Source organism: Chiloscyllium punctatum, chromosome 8, assembly GCF_047496795.1.
Source record: "Chiloscyllium punctatum isolate Juve2018m chromosome 8, sChiPun1.3, whole genome shotgun sequence".
NCBI lineage: Eukaryota > Metazoa > Chordata > Chondrichthyes > Orectolobiformes > Hemiscylliidae > Chiloscyllium > Chiloscyllium punctatum.
The window spans coordinates 49824881-49843529 of NC_092746.1; positions in this window are offsets into that span (position 1 = coordinate 49824881).

The following is an 18649-nucleotide window of genomic DNA, read 5'->3' on the forward strand; positions in this document are numbered from 1 at the left end:
GGAAGGTAGATCAGATCTTGGAAGTCCCAAATCTAAAATAGCACTGATCTGCCCAAGGTTCATTTTGCCACAGTCTGTGGTTTTCTGTTTTCCTCTTCAGTTGCTCATAGGAGCCTGCATTTCTTAGAATAGAATCCCCTACACTGGGGAAACAGGCCGTTCAGACCAACAAGTCCACACCAACCTTCCGAAGGGTAACCCACCCCCTACCCTATATTTACCCCTGACCAATGCATCTAACTGACATATCCATGAACACTATGGGCAAATTAGGATGGTCAATCCATCCTAACCTGCATATCTTTGGATGGTGGGAGGAAACCAGAGCACCTGGAGGAAATCCACACAGCCAGTCCCCTGAGGCTGTGCCGTGAGGCAGCAGTGCTAACCACTGAGCCACCGTGCCGCTCTGAAATTTCTAATTTCAAGTTTTCTGACACCACCATTCTCATTTTGTCTTTTGTTCTACATTACCCTAACCTTCCTTTAATTACCTGTTCAGACAGATCTCATGCCTTAGAATACGATTGGTCCATTCCTATTGCATTTTCTTGGTAATGTTTTACTTCTTTTCCTCCTCTCTTAGCCTCAGAGTTTCCTGCTATGTTTTCCACATCTAACATTTTTAATCCTACTCCAGAAGCATATTCACAATGTTCTAGCCCTTTAGATGTTCACTTTTCACAAGGTGTATATTACAGCTCCATGCAACTAGAAACTCCAAATCACAGTTTTGATCATTTTTCTCTTCAGATCTTTCCCTCATTACCATGTTGAGCAATTCTTTACGTTTGGAGATGATTAAAAAGAAAAATTGTGAATTTTAGTACATAGAACCTAAGAATTAGGAACACGAATAGAAAATTTGGTTCTTCCAACCTGTTCTGCCAATCAATAAGACCATGGTTGATCTGATCATGCCCTGAATGAAATGTTCCTAGCCTCTGAATGACATGGGCCATGGTGAGAAATTTGGGAATATTAGATGAGGTGTTCAGGAAGAACCTTCCCGATGTCAAGACAAATAAGTGTTGAGCAATGAGATGAGGTTCTGACTAGCAAGAAGCAAGAGGCCTATTTGCTCATTAACACCATTATTACAACCCAATCTTGCCTCACTAAAATGTAGTTTCTCATTCCCCTACCTGCCATACAGTAACTAGGTGCTGAGATTTCCTGACATGAAAGTCCGAGTGGTTGCCTGGAATCACCAGCTTGCCGCTTGATCTTGCAGTGCTCCAACCTGGACACCAGTCACCAACATCTCAGGATACACTCCACCAGGACCCCACATCCATGAACATGTACCAGCCTCACTGCATCATTGTGGTACATATTGTGTGTACCTCAGTGCTGCACATTGGAGCACACCAGCCCCTTCCATTGTAATGCTGCTATTAGGACATTTCACCCGAGGAGACAGGCACTCAGTTCATGGTTTGGACCAGGGTACATCTCAGGGCTCCTCACTCTATTAGCACTCATGCATTCTGCACATATACCAATGCTCACATCCTCCCTGCATTGACTCTTTGTCCTTTAGCTTGAGCTAACAGGATTACAGTCTCTCTTACTTGCCTTTCATTTTAGTGCAAACACAAGGCACACCAGCTTATTTATGTTTGGCAGTAGTCATCAGTTGAAGTCATGTACATGTTACTGTCCAACACCAAGCGACATCAATCTCGCACTTGCACCATGTACCAGCCACGTACATGTCAAACACACTGCATGTGCTCAAACCAAGTGGCCAGGCCTCAATCTCGAAGGGAAGTACTCCACAGTCAAGTCAATAGCAGCATCTACTTTCAGTTGAAGGGCTTGGTACAGTCATCAGAATTCCCACACTCATGGCATTGTGAGTCTACCTACAGCACCTGCTCCATGATGGTTCAAGAAGTCAGTTCACCACCACCTTATCAAGGCAACCAGGCAATGATAACAATGCCCACATCCCCCAAATGAATAAAAAAAAACTCTTGGATCATCTCAGCCAGGAACCCCTCCTCATTATGGGTGAGGAGCCAAATGTTGGGCACCCCACAAGCCATCTTGACTTTCTGCCAAATTATGGGCCATTTTCTCCTGGAATGAAATAATGGAGAGGGGGAGGAGGGCTGTGGAATTGAATGATGTGAAAGTGATTGACACAGCTCTTGGTGGCTGGAGCAACTGAGGTCAGGTGGTGAGGTGTCCCAATTGAATGAATAAAAGATGCTGAGACCATTCAGGGTAAGTAGTCCAAGAAGTTTGGGTGGGGGAGAGAGAGCAAGGGAAGACATTGTACATGACAGTGAGTGTGGTGCAGTATGGGTCTTGGTGGAAAATGGGTTAAATAGCAAAGATAGAGTGAGTGTCTGGTCTCAGATAGAAAATGGCTGCGCATCCACTGGTGCAACGCAGAAGGTCATTGGCCTTCTTCCTACAACACTGGCTTTGGGTGATCCACCACTGATCCAGGTGCCAACTGCAGCCACATCAACAGGATCTAGTGGCATTTTCCCATCGATGGATCTCAGGCCAACTGTCCTAAAGTTTCCATTATTTCTATATATCTGTAGAAGCTTTAACTGGAGGTTTTTATATTTATTGCTAGTTTCTCCCTGTTTGTCATTTTTTAATCATTGTTTACTGCTTTCTAAAACTAGTCTCAATTAAAAGTTCAAACATTTTAGGGCTTGAAGCACCTTCTCCCATGTCCTTCCCCTAACCCTCACACACCAGACCTTGTTATTCACATGGTCTGCCATTACACACAACTCATTGTTAACCACTAATAGTCCTCATTAGTAGCTATTCCTTCTTCTAGACTGACCATTATCCACTCCATTGTCTGTCCAACTGTTCTTCTCTCTTTTTGTCTCTATATCTATCTATCATTTCCTCCCTCCCGAAACCTATCTTCTGCATTAAAAAAAACATGTTTCTGGCTATCATCAGTTGTGAAGGGTCACTAGAACTGAAATGTTAACTCTGATTTCTCTCCACATACGCTGCCAGACCTGCTGAGTATTTCCAACAATTTCTGTTTTGTTTCCTATTCCCAGCATCCACAGTTCTTTTGGTTTTTTACAGCAGTTAAGAGAATTGGAAGAAATAATGTTGGGAAAGTGGAGGTGAAGATGAATAGTCAATAGCTAGAACAGGTGTCACAATGTAAACAGCTTGGAAGCATCTTCTTAAAAGCTGATCACTGTCCTAAAGATATCAGCAAGGAATAAAATAGCAAAGAATGCACATCACATTTTACCACGTGTTTTTATTACGTTATCTCTTTTCAAGATGTGAAGACATAAATTGCATAAGTCAGAATGACGACTGGTATTGAGATGGAATTAATACCTTTGCTCAGTTTTTCTCCAATTCATTTAAAACAATGGAATTAAGCTCCAGGTGAACAAAGGTACATCTTCTTCCCAATCCTCTCATATTTCTCCGTTCCAATTCTTGCCTATGATCTCAGCCCAAGCCTGAGAGTACGGATCACTGCTGACATCAGCCTCAAAAAAAGCAAAAGGTTGTAGACCATTTTCATTGGCGCCTTTGACTCTTGACTTCATCATCAAATAATTTACAGGACTGGATTTTACAAGGCCTCTGTTACGTGTGTGGACCCACAATGCCATTAGGGAGGCAATTTCAGGATTTTACCATGACAAGAACAGAGGAAGGTTACTGCTAAGCCTGGTCACATGTGAGGCAGCCATCTTTGTTGAGCTGGTTAATGCATGCTTTAAAACAGAAATTAAAGATAAATACACATATTCAAATTGGTTCGATCTAATTCCATTTGACTGGCAACCACTACAGACTGGATGTCCTCCCACTGAAACCTAAATGTTCCACCTTCACATACTTCAGGCTGTTCGGAGCCCATTGCAGGTTGGCCTTGTTTAGGACTATCATTTCTCTCCAGAGATACAGATAGGGTTTGTGAATATAGGCCTCTGCATAGAATTCTTCCCATTGCATTCTTCTGCCACTTTATCCTGGGCTCAATCCATTCTGAGACTTGCCACTGCTGCGGAGTTGCTACTTGTGTTCTGCAGATGTCAGCTCATTATGTAAATCACCCCATCCCTGGCATTTTCGTTGTTATCAAATAAAGTACAGTAGTGTAGTTGGAAATTGTTTGACTGTCCCCTCACCGCATAGTTTTATCAAGTTTCTGTCCATATGCATAATAAATATTTTCAAACAAATCTGGATTTTCTTCATAATTCGACTATTTACAGAAATGCGGCTATACTATTTAATGTTGCATTAAAGTAACTCACTCAAATGTGACCACTGTAATGATCATTTGCACCTAGGCTCATTTGGCAAGCCTTCTGCCTGAGTCAGAAAGGTCCTGCAGATACACTTCAGTCCAGAAATTCAGTTCATAATGTCAGCTGACACTCGAGTGCAGTACAGAGGAAGTGTTGTATTATTGTTGCTGCCAGTATTGTGTCTGTCTATTCAGATCAATATGAAAGCAATTCCATAGAATGATTTTAAAAAGGAGGCTAACGTTCTTTCCACAACCAACACCACCAAAACCAATAACTACATTTGTTTAAATTTGGATTTACCATTTTTAGGACCAGGAAGAGGAGTTTTTGTTTGTTTCAGAGGTTCTGAGACTTTGGAACTCTGTGCCTCAGAAGACAGTGGAGATGGGGTCTGTGAATACATTCAGGACAGAGTGAGATAAATTACTAGGAGAAAGCGAGGACTGCAGATGCTGGAGATCAGAGTCAAGAGTGTGTTGCTGGAAAAGCACAGCAGGTCAGGCAGCATCAGAGGAACTGGAGAATCGACATTTTAGGCATATACACTGATGAAGGGCTCTTGCCTGAAATGTTGATTCTCCTGCTCCTTGGATGCTGCATGACCTGCTGTGCTTTTCCAGTGACACACTATCAACAGAGAAATTAGAGGTTACTTGGGGTCAGATGGGAATATGGAATTCAAAACAGACAGATCAGCCAAGAGCTTATTGAATGGTGGAGCAGGCTCAAGGAGCTGAATGGGTCTATCTCTGCTTCTAATTTGCATATTTGGATGCATGTACCATGGGTACATTGTATTTTTATTCACAATAGCTAGACAAACCCTGTGGATTTGCTGGGGACATGGCCCTGGGACCAAATCATAAAGGTGAAGCAATCGCAGCAATCTTCAGCCAGAAGTGCTGAGTGGATGATCCATCTCGGCCTCCTCCAGTGGTTAGATAGATTACTTACTTACAGTGTGGAAACAGGCCCTTCGGCCCAACAAGTGCACGCCGAAGCACAACCCACCCATACATTTACACCTTCACCTAACACTACGGGCAATTTAGCATAGCCAATTCACCTGATTTGCACGTCTTTGGACTGTGGGAGGAAACCAGAGCACCCGGAGGAAACCCATGCAGACACAGGGAGAATGTGCAAACTCCACAGTCAGTCGCCTGAGGCGGGAATTGAACCCGGGTCTCTGGCGCTGTGAGGCAGCAATGCTAACCACTGTGCCACTGTGCTGCCCACTGTGTCCCCAGCATTACAGATACCAATCATCAGCCAGTACCATTCACTCTAATGGATACTACAAAGGCTAATGGCCCTGACAATACTCTGGCAAAAGTACTGAAGATGTGTGCTCCAGAACTTACTGCTCCTTTAGCCAAGCCCCTCCAGTACAATGACAGCACTAGCATCTACCTGATAATGTAGAAAATGGCTCAGGTATTTCCTTTATACAAAGATCAGGGCAAATCCAACCCCAGTCAATTACTGCCCCAACAGTCCATTCACAATTAGCAGTAAAGTGATGGAAATTGTCATCAACAGTCCTAACAAACATCATGAGCTCAGCAATAACCTGCTTAGTGACGCCCGGTTTGGGTTCCACCAAGGCCACTCAGCACCTGACCTCATTACAGCCTTGGTTCAAATATGGACAAAAGAGCTGAGTACTAGATGAGAAGAGAGAATGACAATCCTTGACCATGTGACACTTCAAGGAGCCCAAGGCAAACTGGAAGTAATGGGTATCGTGGGAAAACTCTCCATTAGTTGGAGTAATGCCCTAACACAGAAGAAGATGGTTGTAGTTGTTGGAGGTCAGTCATTTCAGCTTCAGGACATCCCTGCAGGAGTTCCTCAGCGTAGTGTCCTCGGTCCAACCATCTTCAGCTGCTTCGTCAATAACCTTCCCTCCACCATAACGTCAGAAGTGAGGATGTTCACCAATGATTGCACTATTTGCAACTCCTCAGATACTGAAGCTGTCCATGTTCAACTACAGCAAGATCTGGACAATATCCAGGCTTGGCCTGACAAGTGGCAAGTAACATCCAATGCCAGGCTATGACCATCACCAATAACAAGCAATCTAACCACTGTCTCTTGACATTCAATGGTATTACCATCACTGAATCCCCCACCATCAACATCCTTGGAGTTGCCATTGACCAGAAACTCAACAGGACTTGCCATATAAATACAATGGCCACAAGAGCAGGTCAGAGGTTAGGAATACTGCAGCGAGTAACTCACCTCCTGACTCCCCCAAGCCTGACAACATGTCAGGAGTGTGATGGAATACTTCCCACTTGCCTTGATGGATGCAGCCCCAACAACATGGAAAAAGCTTGACACCATCCAGGACAAAGCAGCCTACTTGATTGGCACCACATCAACAAGCATCCACGCTCTCCACCACCAAGTAGTGTGTACAATCTACAAGGTGTACTGCAGATATTCACAAATGTACCTTAGACAGCACCTTCCAAATCCATGACCCCTTCCATTCAGAAGGACAAGGGCAACGGATACATGGAAAAACCACAACCTTCAAGCTCACCACCAAGCCACTCATCATCCTGACTTGGAAATATATTGCTGTTCCATTACTGTTGCTGGTCAAAATCCTGGAATTCCCTCTCTAAAGGGATTGTGGGTCAACTCACAGCAGGTGGACTGCAGTGGTTCAAGAAGGCAGCTTATCACCACCTTCAGAAGGGCAACTAGGGACAGGCAGTAAATGCTGGCCAGCCAACAATGCCTACAAACCACAACTGAGAAAAGAAAGCACCTAGGTACTGAACCACGGGAGATGAAAGTCCGAAGAAAGCATGGCAGAAGGCTCATGGCAGCTCACAAAAAGAAGAAATCAATTAGCCACAGTAACTAACGTATGACAGGAACAAAAGTACTTACAGAGACAGAGAAGTAACAATCACTCAAAAAAATACACTGATGGCAAGCACATAAACTAATCGAATATGTTTCGAATGATGAAGGAATACCATTGGTAGGAACTCAACCATACCAGTTTTATAGACATTCATGAATGCAGAGAGATTACAGTATGGCCACAGTGGCAGCAGAAAACATTAAACACAGAAGTCGACTGCTGGCCTAGCATAGGAGACAAGGAGAGGCGGGATGAACTCTTCTCGTTGGACATGACAGACTCACAGCAAGAAATTAACTGCCTTTATAGTACAGAACCACAGGAGAATTTTTGCCACTCAGAGGTTCAAGTATATGTCAGAAAAAGTTAGTGTTGAATTGAGGATACTTGAGAAAATATATCAATCTTTTTAGATGATGCATCATGGTTGAGGCCAGGAATCCTTATGTCATCCTCCATTAAGTTTTGGAGCTTGGGAAGTTGAAAAGAAAGAGACCGGATGTACCGTGGAAACAATCTTGTGGAGACCTTGTGTGTAATTTCTAATTTTCTATTAAATTTGGCTGCTGTATAGCTTTAGTTACTTGTCTTATAACACACGCCAAAGACATTTCATTTTAACCATTACAAAAAGGTAGGACAGACCTTCCATTTCTCTCAAAATAGATGTGGACTGCAGCGATTCAAGAAGGCAGCTCACTACCACCTTCTCAAGGGCAAACAGAGATGGGCTATCAATGCTGGCCAGCCAGTGATGCCCAAGACCTACAAATGAATAAAAAAAAAGAAACTGTAAATTGCAGAAAAAGAAAGAGCCAACGAAGATAATAGTCAGCCACCAAAGGGTATTGCGTCCAGTGGTTTGTTTGTACAGAACATAGATACAAAGACAAGCACACAAGTCATTCAATTCTTTAAATTCAATATTTTAGACCTTCCAGTACTTATGCTTCAGAGGATACAGTTCATTAAACAAAGCTGTCTCTTTCAATGACAATAAATCCCTTCTTGAAGAGGATAAAGAAACACAGAAGTTATCTACTAATGAAATAAATCCCACCCAAGAGAAGTAGCAACAGCAATTGCAATCACAGTGAGATGAGTAAATTTCTCCCAGAGCAGGTAGCCTTCACTGCTGAGAGAGAAGAAAGTAATCTTTTACTAGTTCAATCTATAATGAAAGCAAGTGAAGGTGCAGAAATCTCTACAGTCAGTAAAGTGACCACAGAATCTGAGCTATTAAGAACGATGAAGTGTATGAAGATGTGTTGTCAGAAAAGTTAAATCAGAATATAAAGGATAGCATATCCAAAACTTGGACATTTTGGAAAGAACACATTGCAAAGCAATAGGGACTGTATGCAAAGGAAACTATTACATAGATAAAGAACACAAGCTGCACAACTGGAGTCATTGGGTATATAATATCAGAGGGATGGCACATGGCCCAGAAGATGGGCGTCACACCATTCCATTGGGCAGAAGATACAAAAGTTTGAAAACATGTACCAACAGATTTAAGAATAGCTTCTTCCCTGCTCTTATCAGATTTATGATTGGACATCTCATATATTAAAGTTGATCTTTCTCTGTAGCTATAACATTGTATTCTGCATTTTGTTCTATTACCCTGCTGCGCTTTTCCAGCAACACACTTTCAGCTCTGATCTCCAGCATCTGCAGTCCTCACTTTCTCCTCCTATTACCCTGATGTACATATGTAAGAAATAATTTATCTGGTTAGTAGGCGATACAATACTTTTCACCATATCTCGATACATGTAACAATAATAAATAAATAAATCAAGTGTCGCAAATAGACTTGAACACAACGAGTCAGAGAGACTCAAGAGCAGCAACATTTTCCATCATTTCCCTGGGAGATTGCCTGGGAGGAGAGTTTTAGTTATGAAGAGAAATTGGATGGACTGGGATTGTTTTTCTTAGAGCAGTGTAGATTTGGGATTGAGCAAGATTGAGATATTTAAAATTATAACAGGCTTAGATAAGTAAGACAGGAAGGAACATTTCACTTTAGTGGAAGGTTCAATGACCAGGAGCATAGGCTTACGGTAAGGGATAGGAGGTTTAGAGGGGGTGTGAAGAAAGATTTTTTTTTCACTCAGAGGATGATGGGAATATGGAATTCACTTCCTGTGTAGTGATAGAGGTAGAAACCCTCACAGTATTTAAGAAACATTTAGACATATACTTGCCAAGGTATGCAAGGCTGACGGTTTAGTGTTAGAAAGTGGGATTTGAATAGTCAGGTACTTGTTTCTGTCCAATACAGATTCAATGGGCTGAAGAACATTTTTACTGTGCAGTAGATCAACTATGATTCTGTGACTGCATGACTCTTGATCTGAAACTCCTCCCATCAAAGTGTGAGTTTTAAACCTAATGGAAAACAATGGAAGGTTCATAAAAAGAGAATGTTATATTTGAACGACAGACTGTAGAAAAATGACTTCAACTAGCCATAACTGATCCAGAAAGACATCCCAATGTCAAGCTTATGTGTGACTTCAGCTATAGTTCAATATTTGGACAATCTTTGGCTAATTCGATTCTAGACTTCATACAGTCTGATATATCGTTTCCTTCTTAAATTCAAAAAATTTTGTAACCGGTGGTGGAGGGGGACAAGGAAATAAACCAGCTCACCCCTCCTAACTTGGTCATAACAGGAGTTAGAAACAGCTCTTCAACCATGCAAGGAAGAGATGTCAGAGTTTCAAAACAAATTCAAGACAGAGGAAGCTTCTGGAAGGGGCAGAGGATCTCACACCTACAACAAGCAGGAGCTAATTTATGCAACATTCTTTGCAATCACACTCAGAAAACATCAATGGGAGCTTCAACATTTAACAATAGCCAATAAAGAAATGCAACAACATCAAGTAGCCAAAACAACATTATCCAGATGGAAAGAGGTCCTTCAGCCGTTAATTCTTGATATACATAGACATCAGCTGGAGACTGGGAGAGAAACCTGGCAGAAAACTTTGAAAACACCGGGGCATTTTTCCCAATTGATGAGTGAGTCTTCCAAAAAGATGCAGTGTGAGAGAGAATCTTTGTTTCCTTGTTAATGATAAAGATTGCCTGCATAAGGAAGTTATCCTACAAGTACCATACAAGTTTTTCCTATTGGCCCTGCTTTGGCAGTGTATTTTGTTGTCTATTATGGTACAGTCTTACCTTTTCGTGGAGACCCTAAGATGTCTTTTCTTGCACCTTCGCAGCCTCACATCACAGCAACAGAAAGAAAAGCTCCTGGCCTAGAATTAGTGGAGAGGTTTTCATGTCTTTGCCTCTCGCAGTTTTCTTATAACACCCTTCATTATTCTTGGTGTCTATTACAGTCATCCTTAGATCTAAGAACAACTTGGATGGAAAAGGAAGTGGGAATTATACTTTTGTATTTTCCACTTCAAGAGGCAATGATCATCTGAGTCCTGGAGCCTTCTCATATGTATCCGTTTTTCCCTGATTGACTTCACTGCTGCTACATTTAGGTCTTCAGGTGGATCACAGTCGAAAGGCCAGCCATTATTCAAAGCTGTCTTCTCACTCCATCAGCACATTAGCTCTACAATAGAATCACCAGAGAGCATACATATTGGAGGTTAGTTCCTCAAACACAAGAGACTTGCTTAGATGGGTGGTGGGGTGGACAGGGAATGGAGAATGGAATAAGAGTGTTAAATGTTCCTGGTCGAAAGGGGAGAACACAGGAACATGGTATTGTGGTAGAGGATCATCCATGATAGCATTGAATGGCGGAGTAGGCTTGAAGGGCTTAATGGTTTACTCCTGCTCCTAGTTTCTATGCTTCTGTGTTTATTGGTTAAAAAGGCATACAATTAAAAAAGTGGAAGGGATGCAGGTGGGATGTAAAGAAAGGGAAATGATACTGAGCATGTGTGAAAGGAGCTAAGTCATAGTTGCATCAAATCACATGGATCTGGAGCCTGGGTACATAGGCAGCGAGGGTAAATGTCCTTGTTTACCACGCTCTGTATGAAGTTCTATTCAGTAGAGCTGATTAACCTTCACTCACATGAATAGATTACTTCAAAATTGCTATTTCAACTCTGGGATTTTGCTATACTTAAATTGACTGCCATGACATAGCAAGTATGATTTGCGGATTACATCAAAATAGGAAGTGTAGTGGACAAAGAAGAAGGTTATCTCAAAGTACACAGGACCTTGATCTGATGGGCCAATGGGCCGAGGAGTGGTAGATGGAATTTAATTTAGATAAATGTGAGGTGTTGCATTTTGGTAAGGCAAATCAAGGCAGGAATTATACAATTAATGGTAGGGGCATGGGGAGTGTTGCCAAATAAAGACATCCAGGGGTGCAAGTATGTAGTTCCCTGAAAGTGGTGTCACAGGTAGACAGGGTGGTGAAGAAGGTGTTGGCATGCTTGCCTTCATTGGTCAATACATTGAATGTAGGAATTTGGAGGTCATGTTGCAGCTGTCCAGGACATTGGTTAGTCCACTTTTGAAATATTGTGTGCAATTCTGATCTCCCTGCTTTGGAAGGATGTTGCGAAACTTAAAAAAGTTCAGAAAAGATTTACAAGGATGTTGCCAGGGTTAGAAGGTTTGACCGATAGAGAGAGGCCGAATAGGCTGGGTTCTTTTTTCCCCCTGGAGTGTCAAAGGTTGAGGGGTGACTACATGAGTTTTATAAAATCTTGAGGGGCTTAGTTAGGGTGAATAGCCAAGGTCTTTTCCCCAGGGTAAGGGAATCCAAAACTAGAGGGTTATAGGGTTAAAGTGACAGGGGAAAAATTTAGAAGTGACCTGAGGGGCAACGTTTTCATGCAGATGGCGGTGCGTGTATAGAATGAGCTGCCAGTGGAAGTGGTGGAGGCTGGTACAATTACAATATTTAAAAGGCATCTGGATGAGTACATGAATAAGAAGGGTTCAGAGGAATGTGGGCCAAATGCTGGCAAATGGGACTAGCTCAGTTCTGGATATCTGATCAGGATGGACAAGTTGGACTGAAGGGCCTGTTTCCAGGCTGTATGGCTCTATACCAATTATCATACTTCAAAAGGTTATTCTTTTCACAGAGTTACTTCATAAGATCCAAAAAGTTTAATGAAATGTAATATAAATACCGGATCTTCATTACTGTTGATGTATCATTAATCAGTTCTGTCAATCTCCTATATGTTTTGACAGGGAGTTTACAATATCCTCTGAGATTGTTTTTCTTCATGTGCTCATGGAGGTGGACATCACTGCTCAGAGTTGGCTCCTACTTGTTGGAACAGCCACTGCTGTGAAATCTTGAATGAAGATTCTGACCAATCGGGGTCCCAAGACTTATGAGAAAAATTCAATAACATTTTTAGAGATCATGTGATTAGATGCCTTGTGGTCTAACCTAATATGATCTAGTGTCACATGATCACAGGTCATATGTTGAAAACATCACAAAATTCAACCTTTAGGAATGCCTCCAACCAGAGTTGGCATGTTTAGGATGTCTGCAACTCATTACAGCCAATTGTCATACATCTTTAATAGTGAATTGTCTATTTAAGCTGTATAAAAACAATAACAGAAGCATAATGGGCACTTATAAATGTAATAGTTATTTAAACAGCTTGGTCAACTGCCAATTTATTGAAGCTAGCCTGTCTGCTTTCTAAACCAAATATATCATAACATGTCAATCATGGATGAAAATTCAGAATCTCATTTTAGCTTAGACCATGTTATTAAGAAAGTTGTGCCTCATATTTATTTAATATAAATGGTTCTGGATTTCCTCAGGCGTTTTCTTAATCTTCTGCCTTAACTCCAGCTGAATCCTAAGTAGCTGCACAAATGGTAGTATTTAACTCTTTATGTGCTTTATTAAGAAAATTCCTCAGTAAAAATTCAGGAAATGTGATGGTTAAGTTTGTTATTCATAATAATCAATACACACATCGGCTTTTATTTGAAAAATGACATATTTGAACTTGGCTGGATCTAAAATGTCAAAACTGAAGATAAAATATATCATTAACAAGGACTTGAACTTATAGAAAATCAAACCTATAACATGGAAAATGTTTCTATCCAGATTGGAAGAGGCAGCTCTAAGTCAGTCAGATGGGTAGATTTTATTACCATACTTACAGGCAGAGGGAAAGAAAAGTTTATCGGAGCTTCAGAGAAGGAAACTCACGACTGAAAGTTCTGAGAGTAAAGGGGAAAGCAATGCACAAAAGGTCCAAGTCTCAGGATTGAACAGAGAGCAGAAACGTTAAAAAGCTTCACAATCAGAGAAAAGCACATATCGACCTATTCATACCCCTGCTGTTTGAGCACTTGTAGCAAATGATGTCATTGTCTTGTCTACTTGATCTTTAAGAAATCACAGGCAATTTCTTTCTAGACATCCACAAGCTAAAACACTGCAAAAGCACTGTAAAAACCTGGCCACTACATTTGGGACATCTTGATTTCAAATCTCTTTCGAACCTGCCTCATTTCAAATTATACTCATATCCCATTAATCTGCCGTATATCTCAAATCAAATATCCAGACTAATTCTCCTCTGCTACGCCTATCCGTTTTTTCCCCTCTCTCTCTTATCTCTTTTTCTGTGATTTTTTTTCAACTTTTTATGTTCCTGGAGGGAATGGTGGAGGCGACTCCAGACAAGAGGTCATCACTGGCAAGTCCCAGAGGCGTATCCCGGAATGGAGTCTGGCATAGGAAAGCAGTCTTGAAGCAAATTCCAATGCAGGGAAGCAGTCCTGGACTGGAGGCCGGTGCGGGGAATCGAGTCCCAAAGAAAATTTACCTTGGAGCAGCTCAGAGTCGATGCGGAGCGGACTGCAGGATTAGAGTGGAAAGGGGCCAGTTGTTGGACTGGCGTCTGGTGTGGGCAGTCAGACCTCATGTAGAAGCTACTGCAATGTAATGTTTATTTGTAATTTGCCGATCTGACTGTAATGTCTATCTTTTTACCTATATCATATTTCTAACTTATACGACAAATCTTTTTTATTCCTTTTTTTGTATCTCAGATTTGTACCTCAGTACTCTGTACCTAAGATGGTGCCATAAGAGACGACATTGTAAACTTTTCACTGTATGCCAATACCTCTGTACTTGAGTACACATGACAATAAAGGATATTCTTCTATTATTCTTCTTCCTCTGCCTCTCTCTGGGACTCTCTGAAACGTGTTCTGTTGCGTGGGAAAGAGAGGGAAAAGAAACAGGCCAATCAACTTTTTAACTGTCATACAGTAAAACACCACCTAAAAATATTTCAGTGCAGTTATTTGAAAATTACGATTGACTACATGGAAATTACTTTATCTTGTGTTTTAAGCCAATACGGCTCCAGGCACATTGCAATACTATTTACATGTTTGCATTTATTGTGTTGGCACATACATGAGGTTGCTTGCTCCTTATCACTCAGTAAGGGTCCTCAATTCCTGAGACTTTGAAATACTCCTATAATTACATCTGTACCTTGTAGGTTATCAAATGCAGCTCTTTAGTGTAATGTCTCGTGTCTTCTCTCTTACTGATTTCAGAGTTGTGTGATCTCTTACATCATCTTAATTCCCATTAAGTTCCTTACCACTTCTCACCTCCACCCAGCAAAGCTTTCCTCCACTTGATCTCCATTATTTTAGTAGTTTACTTCTGTTTGACATGGTCTGTCTAACATTAACATCATTATTAAAATCATCATCACCAGAATCACAGCCTTCCTCCCCCACAAAGTTGCAGATCAAGACAATCTAGAACTCAATCTGGATATCCTGATCTGGTTTCCTTGAGCTCAACATTATTCCAGGTTTGTACTCTCCCTGGAATAGTTGTGTCGTTCTGTACGTTGTCTGATGCAGTACAGGTGTGTCTGCTGTCAATCATACTCAGTTTCACATCTTGGCTCAAATAAAATCAATGCCTGTTACTCCTGAGTGCTCCTTCAGGCATCTGACGACATTTTTTTTCTGGTGACCTTTCTAATTTCCTGCCTCTTACCCAGACTTTCTGCCCTGGTTTTAACGCTGACAGAGTTGTCACCCTGTGCCTGGAGTTATATCACATTTGCCGCTTTTTGCTGTGACTTTTTTTTTGTTATTTTACCTTTTCAAAGTCTTGAGAGGTTATGGATTGCCTGAGGTTGTGTTATAAAACTGGTTCATGTCTTCTTGAACTCTGCCATATTAACAATTCTGTGAGTGAGTACCCAGTCTTCAATGATATTGCTGTGCAGCTACATAGAGCTAATTCCCAAACTGGATCCTTACGAACCAATGATGTTGCAGACCTGACTGAGAATGGGAATGGAGGACTTGTCATCTGGTTGATGCAGACCTCCAAAGTGAATTTCCTGAAATCCTTTTCCATGAATTGATGTCCATTGTCTGATCCCAACTTTTACTGGCAGCTGGGCATCAAATTGGTTTTTTTTCAGTTCTCTAATCATTGAGTTCACTTTGGTTAAATTTGTTTCTTGCCATTTCAACCCAAATGAAGAACAGTTGACTAGGACTATGTTATCTGCTCTTTTAACCTAAAGAAATCCATTGAGCTCAACATCATTCCAGGTTTGTACTCTCCCTGGAATAGTTGTATCATTCTGTACATTGTCTGATGCAGTTCAGGTATGTTTGCTAACAATCATACTCAGTTTCACATCTTTGTTGGGTGGGGGTGAGAAGTGATAAGGAAAGTTATGGGAATTAAGATGACGTATTAGATCACACAACTCTGAAATCAGTAAGAGAGAAGACACAAGACACTACACTAAAGAGCTGTGTTTGATAACCTACCAGGTACAGAAGTTATAGAGTCATATAGTCATACAGCTAAGAAACACAACCTTCAGTCTAATCAGTCAATGCCAGCCATCATCCCACAGTAAACTAGACCCACCTGCCTGCACTTGGCTCTTTTACCTCTAAACATTTCTTATTCTCGTACTTGTCTTAATGCCTTTTAAACGTTGTAATTGAATCCACATCAGGAAGTTTATTTCACACACAAACCACTCTCTGTCTAAAAAAATTGCCTTTCGTGTCTTTCTTAAATCTTTCTTCTCTCATCTTAAAAATAAGACCCCTTGTTTTGAAATCCCCCACCCTAGGACAAAGACACCTATTGTTTGCCTTACATATTCCCTAATGATTTTATAAACCTCTATAAGATCACCCTGCAACCTCCTATAGTCCAGTAAGAAAAATCCTAGCCTCTCAAGCCTCTCTTTAAAACTCAAACCCTCCATTCCAAACAACATCCTGGTAAATCTTTTCTGAATCCTCTCCAGTTTAAAGATATCCTTCCTATAACAGGGCTACCAGAGCTCCAGTACCACAGTACCCCAGAAGAGGCCTCACCAATGTCCTGGACAATCTCAACATAACATCCCAATTCCTATGCTCAAAGGTCTGACCAATGAGGGCAAGCATACCAAATGCCTTCTTGATCATCCTGAGTTGGCTAAGCACAGTATGGCCCTGTTTGGCATGATCAAACATTATCATAATTTCTTTTGAAATGCCTGACCACTACACTAATTGTTGTACACTTGCACTGCATTTTGTGATACCTAGATGTCCCCTGTAGAATTGCACTTCAAGTTATATTTAGTATAACCATTCAAAGATCAGTCCAGTAAATATTTCCCCATCATCATGTGTTGTTGTTTCTGTTCATGGTAAGTTTTCAGCAGTTGGTCTACTCCATTATATTTCTGCTCGACCAGGTCATACACTCTGTCTGGGTTCACCTATCCCCATCTCACCACCCTGCACCCCTACCCCCACCCCCCCCCCCCCCCCCACCCCCACTCCAACCACACCACACCAACCCCGGCTATATCTGCAGCTTCCCTTACACCAACCCCCAGACCTCCAGTCCTGAAGAAGGCTTACACCCAAAACATCAACTTCTCCACCTCCTGATGCTGACTGGCTTGCTGTGTTCTTCCAGCTTCCTGCTTGTCAGCCTTGAATTCCAGCATTTGCAGTTGGTTTTGTTTCTAACCAAAACTATATTTTGACCAATCTTTCAGACAGAGTTGTCTGACATTTGCACACTGCTTGTCAGATTTTTGTGCTGCACAATTTTGCTTGAGTTTGCTGTCAGTTGCCAGTGAAGTGATGGCTATAGCCATAGAATACAAATTTACTTCTCCAAGAATGGAATCTTCTCTTCCTGTTCAATCTACTGCTCAGTCACATGGGATACCAAAAATCTGGTGCTGCAGTTGGAACCATATGTCAGCTTGAATTACTGTCTTCAAGGATGGAAATTAGGAGAGTACAAAACAAGCTTGAGTGATTTGAACCTTCCTTATGTGGCTCAATTCAAACATTTGGAAATGAATTTGAAAAGTGGCTGTAGATGGATCACTGGTGCTCGGGTTTAACATTCTCTATTACATTACAACCTTGTCAAATTGCAATAACATTGTAAAGTACAGAGGATTTTTCTTCCAAAACGCATTCAGCAACAATTTTGCTTTAATAAATGATAGTGTCAACAAAGAAATGTGTCTGCGACTGGAAGCAAGTTAAATTGTGAGCAAAGGAAATAGGACGACAGCTTTAATGCTTGAAAGCAGCATTATTTATACAGGAAACTCACTCGAGTGATTGTCTGAATAGACTTGCCAAATGCCTGATACGTAATCCTTAGACTTGTCTAAATTGCTTTAATTTTGTGACATGGTGCAGCACCACCTAGTGCCAGGCCAAGAGGAAAAAGAAAGATTAGAACTGAGAGATCAAAGGGAATGTTGTGTGATTGGTTACCTGAATCAAATTGCTCAGCAGTGATTAGAATGTCATGTTGGCTCCTGCCAATATTGCAAAAATGATCATGATCATCAGATTTCATTGATTATTTTCACTCTGGTTAGATTCAGAGACACAACAAACAAGAAATACAATAGAACAGGGAAATGCCACTGAAGTATCAGAGGCAGGATCTTCCCAGTTAGTTGGAGATGGTCTCCAAAGTATGTAGATTCAGGAAGTTGTGGAACAGGATGTTGGATCTCAGTGGGATCTTGCCTTCTCCTGGGGGTGACCTATGAGCACTCTAAGATCTGGCAGGAAGCCAATTAAAAGACAGAGTCTTTTGAAGAACGGTATTCCTCTTGCCTAAAAATAGCCGACTGCTCCTCGTTGTTAGCATTGCTACCCAGTACCTGCCTGCAATGTCCCCACCCAGAGAGCTTGAATCAGCAGAAGACCCAGGGCCACAGTAAGTGAAGGGAGGATGAGCTTGTGGAGTGAGACTCACTGGCTGGTGGGCTGGAAAGCCCAATCAGAAGCAAGGGCAGCAGGCTGGCTTTCAGTCGGTCGCCTCGTCCTGATGCTGGTCTACAGTCCAGACCCTGAGTGCCTTTGAATGAAGGGCGTCCACTCCCCAACCCCAGAAACCTACAAGCAAGATCGACAGCTCTTGGAGTTCCCTGTGTGC